We start from the raw sequence: 7500 nt of genomic DNA, 5'->3' as shown, positions 1-7500 counted from the left end.
ATGGCTAAGGCTTCGAGTAGAGGGTAGAGGCACGGATGGGGGAGGAGAAGGATTTCGTTGGAGTGAGGGAGAGAGAGAACCAAAAGAGAAAGAGAAAGAAAGAGAGCGAGAGAACGTTTAATGAACCAAAATAAGATGTCGGTGAAGGCTTCAAGGCGGGTGGGGGGCGGGGGAGAGGGAGGAGCTTGTTGGGCACATGTCTGGCACGGTGCCAGGTTGGTGTCAAGGGCACGGGGGCGGCAGCGGCAGGTCTAAGAGGAAGAGTGTTAGGGAAAGTGACTCTCCTTGTGGGCGTGTGGGGAGGCTGTATAGTTTCCTGGAGAGTCGGGTTTCTTTGGGCGTACAGGTGGAGAGTCTAGGGTTCCCCGTGGGCGTGTCGGAATGTGATTGGTGTTCTTTTGGGCGTGTAGAGGTAGGAGGATGTTTTTTCTTTTGTAACAGGTGGGTGAGATTTTTCTCCATGTTGGATGAAGTTGAGATAGTAATACAATGACTGTTTTTTTTTTTTTTTTTTTTTTTTTTTTTTGGGGGGGGGGTGAAGTGTGTTAAGATGAGTGTGTTCTCCTGCAAGGAAGACAGCTGCGGCTCCATTGGACGTGTTATGCCGCCAGAGTCTTGGGTTCATATGAGGACGCACTTGTAGTTGAGGATGAGGGGAGTGGAGTTGGGTAAAAGGGGAAAGGGAGAAGAGAGGGGATGGGAAGGGAAGTAATAGGGATGGATGAAGGGGGATGGAGAGGATGGGGATGGATGAGGGGGAGGGAGAGGATGGGGATGAGGATAGGTGAGGAAGGAAGGGACTGGTGATTGGATGCGGGAAGGAGGAGGAAGAGGAAATGTCATCGGCGGCAACCACTGAAAATGGCCACTGGAATTCCAGTCATCGTCTGGATAACTTTTTCCCCTTTTTTTTCTTGCTTAATTGTTTTTCTTTGCGTTTTTCAGTTTCGTCTTTCCTTGATTTTTTTTTTCACCGCTATCATGTGGGTGACGTTCACCTTTGCTGAGCCTTGAACTAGATATGATTTTTTTTTTAATTATAAATGTGAGAGCCCTTGTCATCATTGTGGGCTATCGATGCTGAGGTCATCTTTGTTTTTCTTGATACTCGTAATATCTTATTCTTGGCGGTATTTGTGTGTTATTGTTTATTTTTATAGTTATTGATATTATTGCTATTATTATTGTTGTTGTTTTCCTTATTGTTTTTGTAATTATTATTGTTATTGTTATTCTTGTCGATATTGTTGTTGTTGTTATTGTTATTGTTATTGTTATTGTTGTTGGTATTATTATTATTATTATTATTATTATTATTATTGGTCATTATTGTTATTGTTATGGTATTGTTACTGGTAATATTGCTGTAATGATAGCGTAATACCAATAAAGATAATGATAATGATGGTAATGATAATGTTAATGTTAATAATAATTATTGTGTTATTTTACTGTTAAAATGGATAAATATCTCCATTAACTCTCGTTTTGCCTCTTTATCGGTGAATGAAGGAACAATTATAATTATAATAATAGTGATGATAATAATAAACATCATTATTATTAATTCTGTGTCAATTTTACAATTAAGTTGGGTAAATAGTATGCGCGTTTCAAGGAAATAAAACAGGTGTTGACAGACGGAGAAGCGGAGTGTGGAGGCCGAGTGAACCTTCGAGTAATTGTTGTGTTCGCGCGTTTCTCGGGTTATTCCTCGGTTTGTTGTTGGCTATTATTAGGTTGGCATTGGATGTTATTGGTTACTGTTATTTTTTTGTTGGTTGTTATTAGGTTATTGATTATTATTATTAGGTTTTTTGTTACAGGTTACTATTATGTTATTGGTTAACATTAGTTTGTTATTAAGGGTTTTTAGTTACAATGAGGCTGTTGGTTGTTTTTGGTTATTAGGTTGTTAATGGGTGTTGGTATTATGTTGCTAACATTTTTATTAGGTTATTGGTTGCTATTGAAAGATTGGCTTTGCTTTACATTAATGGGTTATTTTCCATTGCGTTGGTCATTAGCTTATTTTTCCCTTTCATTAAGAATAGGTGAAGACCGGTTTTAGGTCGTCCGTTTTCATTGTCGGTGAAATCTATTTTAGACTGTACTTTTACTAAAGATGTGGTTTTATTTATTCATATATGCGTTTATTAATATTATTTTGCGTGAGTTATTTCAATTTCAGGATACATTATATCTCGCTTGGTCTTTTTTTTATATATTTTTTTTTCTTATATATTTTCACCTTTACGTTAACCTTCATATAGGCCATTTTTTTCATTCAACAACTATTGGCCATAAAGAGGTGTTGTGTTGATAGTATATTGTTTGCGAGCTATGGTGGGTCTTTGGTAGATTTATGGTGTGCTTTTCAACAAAAAAGTATGATGATTGTGTCTGTCATAGTGTATGTTATGGTGCCTCGGTTGCTTCTATGCTGAAGAGTGTTGTGTTCGCGAATATTGATGGTGCTGACGGTCGTGTTTATGGGTTCGCGAAAGAGTATAATGATCGCGGTTGTCAATATGGTTTATTTTGTGGTTATGCTGTATCAGTCGCTTGTGATTTCGGTGTGCATGTGGTGAGTTGTTTGCTTGTTGCGGGAAAGTATGGTGTCCACGGCCATATTGGATTTTATCATTATGATGTAGTAACACCTAGGATACTTATTTCCAGTGTAATGTGATGACTGTGATAGCGAATTTGTTGTGTTAATTATGGACATTGACTTGCTTGTGGGATAGCATGGTGATCATTATGCAGTGCGCATGGCATCTCGTTACCGGACCGGCAGCAGCAACAGTAGCGGTGGCGGAGGAAGCGGCCTTGCGGGCACCACCACCGTCACCACAGTCACCACATGCCCTCTCCGTGTTCCTTCCTCGTGTTCCTGCCTCGCTTCTGCTTCCTCGGGCGACGGTGCGATAGGCCTATGTGGCGGGATGAAATTGTGGTATCGGGGAGATATATGTGTTTGTTAGTTGTTTGAGGTTCTTGAAAGCTGTGTGTGTGTGTGCGTGCGTGCGTGCGTGCGTGTGCGCGTGTGTGCGCGCGTGCTTATGTATGTGTGTGTGTGCCTGCGTGCGTGTGCGTATGTATTAAGTGATCGAATTCTCTCGCTGTGCGCGCTTTCTCGTGCCTGTGTCTACATCAGTAGTTGTCTGTAAGCCTTGACCTTCGTAGACGAGCGCACGAGTGAATGTTGCGGCCCTCACCTCCTACCTGGGGGCTGGCTTGCCTTCCCCACCCAACCCACCCCACCCCACCCCACCCCACCCCACCCCACCCCACCCCACCCCACCCCACCCCACCCCACCCCACCCCACACACGCCTTACCTACCCACCCCGACCCATCTCGTCTCCAGAAGGGTATAAAGAGAAGGGTAGGGTTACACCTGCCCACACCGCTCCACACCTGCCTCCCTCCCACCCCTCGCTCGCTACACCTGTCTCTTCCTTGGTGACAGTTTTATGTAAGGGCCCCCTCTCCCGTCTCCCCTCGTGGGTGGAGTCGAGAGTAGGCTAGTGAGAAGCCATTATAATAGGAGCCCAATAAACGCGCTGTGGCCATGAGGGCTGCCAGCTCATGGAAATGGTGGGGGAGAGCGACTCGATCGAGCATGGCAGGAAATTGCTTGTATTGGGGTTGGGGATTCGGTGTTGGAGGTGGAGATTGAGGTTGTAGTGTTGGAGAAGAGGTTGGAGGTTATTTGAGTGATGGTGGAGGTGTAAGTTGAGGTGGAGTGGAGTTGATTTGAGGTTGGAGATTGGAAAGAGAGATTTTGAGGTCTAAGGGTGTTAAGTGTGAAGAAGGGAGTGAAGTTGCAGATGGAAGTTGGAAGTGGATGTGGGCTTGGTTCTCGTGGTTGGAGAACTGGGCTCGGCCGGCGGTGAGACATATCCTGAGGCCTGAGGAGTGGACGGAGACACGTGGTGGGTTATCTTCCTCCTCCTCCTCCCCCGCCTACTTATTTTTTGTTCTGGCTTTACTGCTCCCTCTCTCCCTCCCCTCCCCTTCCCTCTCCCTTCCCTCTCCTTCCTTCCCTCCCTCCCTCCCACCCTCCCTCTCCCTCCCCTATCTTTGTGATGTGTTTCCGTGTTCTATGATTTGAGTATACTCTTTCGCTGAATTTGGAAGTACCAGTAGCTATACTTTTTTTGGTAGGCCCTTCTGTTTCTTTTGTTAGCTTACATCATTACACTGTTCACTGGACGGGGTCTTTGACTGTCACTCTCACTATCTATCTATCTATCTATCTATCTATCTATCTACCTCTGCCTCAATCTGTCTCGCACTTTTTCATTTGTCCTATACACACAATATAGATAATACACTGTATCATTGGAATTGTGCATGTTACAGTATGGTGTAGTTAGCGTGTGGTGGTGCACCTGCAGCATAATGATGGCAACCATGACGTCATTCTCCCCCTTCCCCCTCTCCTCCCATTCCCTTACCCTCGGCACAACGTCCGCCAACCCCTCATAAGGCGCGCCGTGGGACAACGCCCATCCAAGGCAGTTTTATACAGGAGACCATGTTGTCACTGCCTCCAGGATGGTGCTGGAAACCCGTGTTATCAGCCAAAAGATGGAGATTTAAAGCGAGCAAGTTAGCGGAGAAGGCAGAGAGGAGCCAGAGGGCGCTTTCAGTTCGCTGGAAGAGAGAGCCGGTTGGCGCGCGTTGTCAGCGGAAGGAGCGTGTAATGGAGGAATGTTGTCAGCGTGAAGGAGCATGTAATGGAAGAGTGTTGTCAGCGTCACCAACAGTCTGCTAGAGTGGCGTCATGTACGTGCGCTGGCCTTCAGTCGATCCGCCGTAGACTGGAATCGCCGAGCTCGAGCGTTACGTTGGCTGGAATTCGATCCGGCTGTTTGGTCTGGTATCGGGAAGCCGACCTGGTAGTTTGACCGCGCTTCTGAGGTCCTTTGTCTGAATTCCTGGTAGTTAAGACCTCGATGACGGGGTCTTGTCTGAATTCATGGTAGTTAAGATCACGATGACGGGGTTTTGTGTGAATATAAGGTATTTTCGATCACTGTTTTGGGGTCTCTTGACTGAAATCCTGGTAGGAAAGACCACGCTTCTGGGGTCTTTTGTCTGAATTTCTGTTAGCAAAGACCACAAGATCGGCGCCTTTTGTCATGCGGTTAGATAGAGGTTCTGTCATGCGGTCGTCACCTGCTAAGGGTTTCGGCAAAAGTTGCCAGATTTTTTTTCTTTATTCCGTCGTGTTGTCGTATGATTTGTTATCGTAGGCGAGAGAGGGGGAGCTTCTGAGGGAGAATAGGAGAGAAGAGGAGAGGGAAAGTGAAGTAGATGGAAAGGATGAGAGAGGAAGAATAAGGGAAGAGAGATAAAAGAGATTGAAGAAGAAAGGCAGTGAAAAGTGAGAAAGAACAGAGAGAGCGAGAGATTAATAAATAATCATCTGATAATTTAATCGAAACGCATCAATTACTTATCTTATTTTGTAAAGTTGTTCATTCTTATTCGTAGTTTTTCCACATGCATCACAGTCATTACTTGTTTGTCCGTGTGTGTGTGTGTGTGTGTGTGTGTGTGTGTTAATAACAATAGCGGGAGGGCGTTTAAAGATGCATGGACAAAAGCGGAAGCGATGTGTGACGAGGGAGCTTGAGCACATTGTCATGCATGGCAGTGATTGAGGGCGTACTATTGTGCATGGTGGCAATCAAATGAATATGAATATCCATGATAGCTTCTTTACGACGTGATCTGCAGTGATTACAGCACATAGGAAGTGTAAAAGGTTGCATGTAATGGCGGAGGTGCATGACACTGAATTAGACAGGCATTGCATGTCGAAGATTGAGTCAAGACGTGGATTACGTGGCATCGTGCGGTGGCGGAAATGTGAATGTGCATGGCAGGGAAGCAACATAACCATGCAGGTGGATAAAATACTAATGCATACATTTATATGTTTATACACACATACTTGCGTAAGTATTCATACTTCTGTATGTACAAAACTATGCTTACATACATATGTACATACATACATATGTATACGGAATATATGCAAATATATATATATATGTATATATATATATGCATTTTACACATGTATTTGCTTCATTGTATACATATGCATACGTGCATCAGCGAAGCAACAAGAGCGTGCCTGCCTGTGGTCTAGTGCATGACGTAGGAGCCAGGTGGAGGCGTAATTTGGTTGATTATATACCGTCCGCCGGAGAGTCGATCACTGGGAGAGAAAGAAAAAGAGAAAGAGAGAGAGAGAGAGAGAGGATTGGGGGGAGGGGAGAGAGGGAGTGGGAGTAGGTAAGAGATGAAAATGGAATGATAAAAGTTTGATGAACACGAAGGGGAAAAGAGGAAAGGGGGAGGATGTGGCTGTGTATTAGCGAAGAGGGAGGGAGGGAGAGGGTGATGATGAGGAAGAGGAAATGGCAGAGCATTCGCGAGGGGGGAGTGTGAAAGAGAGAGAGAGAGAGAGAGAGAGAGAGAGAGAGAGAGAGAGAGAGAGAGAGAGAGAGAGTGTACGGAGACAGCGAGAGGAGAAAGAAAGGGAGAGGGGGGATGTACGGAGAGAGAAAATGAATAAAATAAAACGAAAAATAATGAAAGAGAGCAGGTTGATACCTATATACGGGTTGGTCATGTATTTCAAAATGTGTATCGCCTTTCTAGTAAATTTCACATCCTGAATTCAATTGCGTTAATTCAATTGAGGCAACGTCCCTGTAAACATTGATAATAAAAGCCGTCTGTTTTTTATATGTTTTTGGTGAGTATCAATGATCATAATAATGCAATTCAAGTTATGAATTTTAATTTGCATGAGTTATTAGATTAAATAAAGCGATAGGATTCTTAAGCAGTTGGGTTGACGGAGTGAGAGTGAAGCTGGAAGAGAGGCCTGGTTGTCGAGGGGAAGGGGGGGAGGCTGCAGCAGGTTTGAATACTAGTCGACCTGCTGCGCTCGTTGCATTGTGTATACATTCGTCGGCGCTGTTGTTGTTGTTGGTGTTGTTGGTGTTGTTGTTGGTTTTGATTACAGGGGATGTGAATGAATAGGGTTGTTTTGGTGTGAGTATATTAGATTGTCTGTTCAATTGCACGGTTACTTTTTTGCCTAATTGATGCCACTTTTATCGTTGGTCTTTGCTTGTTTTATCGTACGTCCAATCGCTGTCTTTAATTATTCCTAAAATCTTCTTGACCAAATAAAAAGGAATGTAGTCACAAGGATTATTGAATTATTTTTCTCACCCCATCTACCTCCCACTCCGTTTTCTCTCGTCTCTCATCCCCCCGTCTTGCATCTTTCTTACTCCCCATTTCTCTGTCGTCATCTCTCTCGTCCTTATCTCCCCCATCCCTGTTTCCCCCTCCCATCTCATTATCTCAACATCTTTCTTCCTTTCTCCCGTTATTCTCTCTCTCTCTCTCTCTCTCTCTCTCTCTCTCTCTCTCTCTCTCTCTCTCTCTCTCTCTCTCTCGT

Source organism: Penaeus monodon, chromosome 4 (assembly GCF_015228065.2).
Source record: "Penaeus monodon isolate SGIC_2016 chromosome 4, NSTDA_Pmon_1, whole genome shotgun sequence".
In the NCBI taxonomy this organism is placed as follows: domain Eukaryota; kingdom Metazoa; phylum Arthropoda; class Malacostraca; order Decapoda; family Penaeidae; genus Penaeus; species Penaeus monodon.
This window is presented reverse-complemented; position numbering follows the sequence as displayed.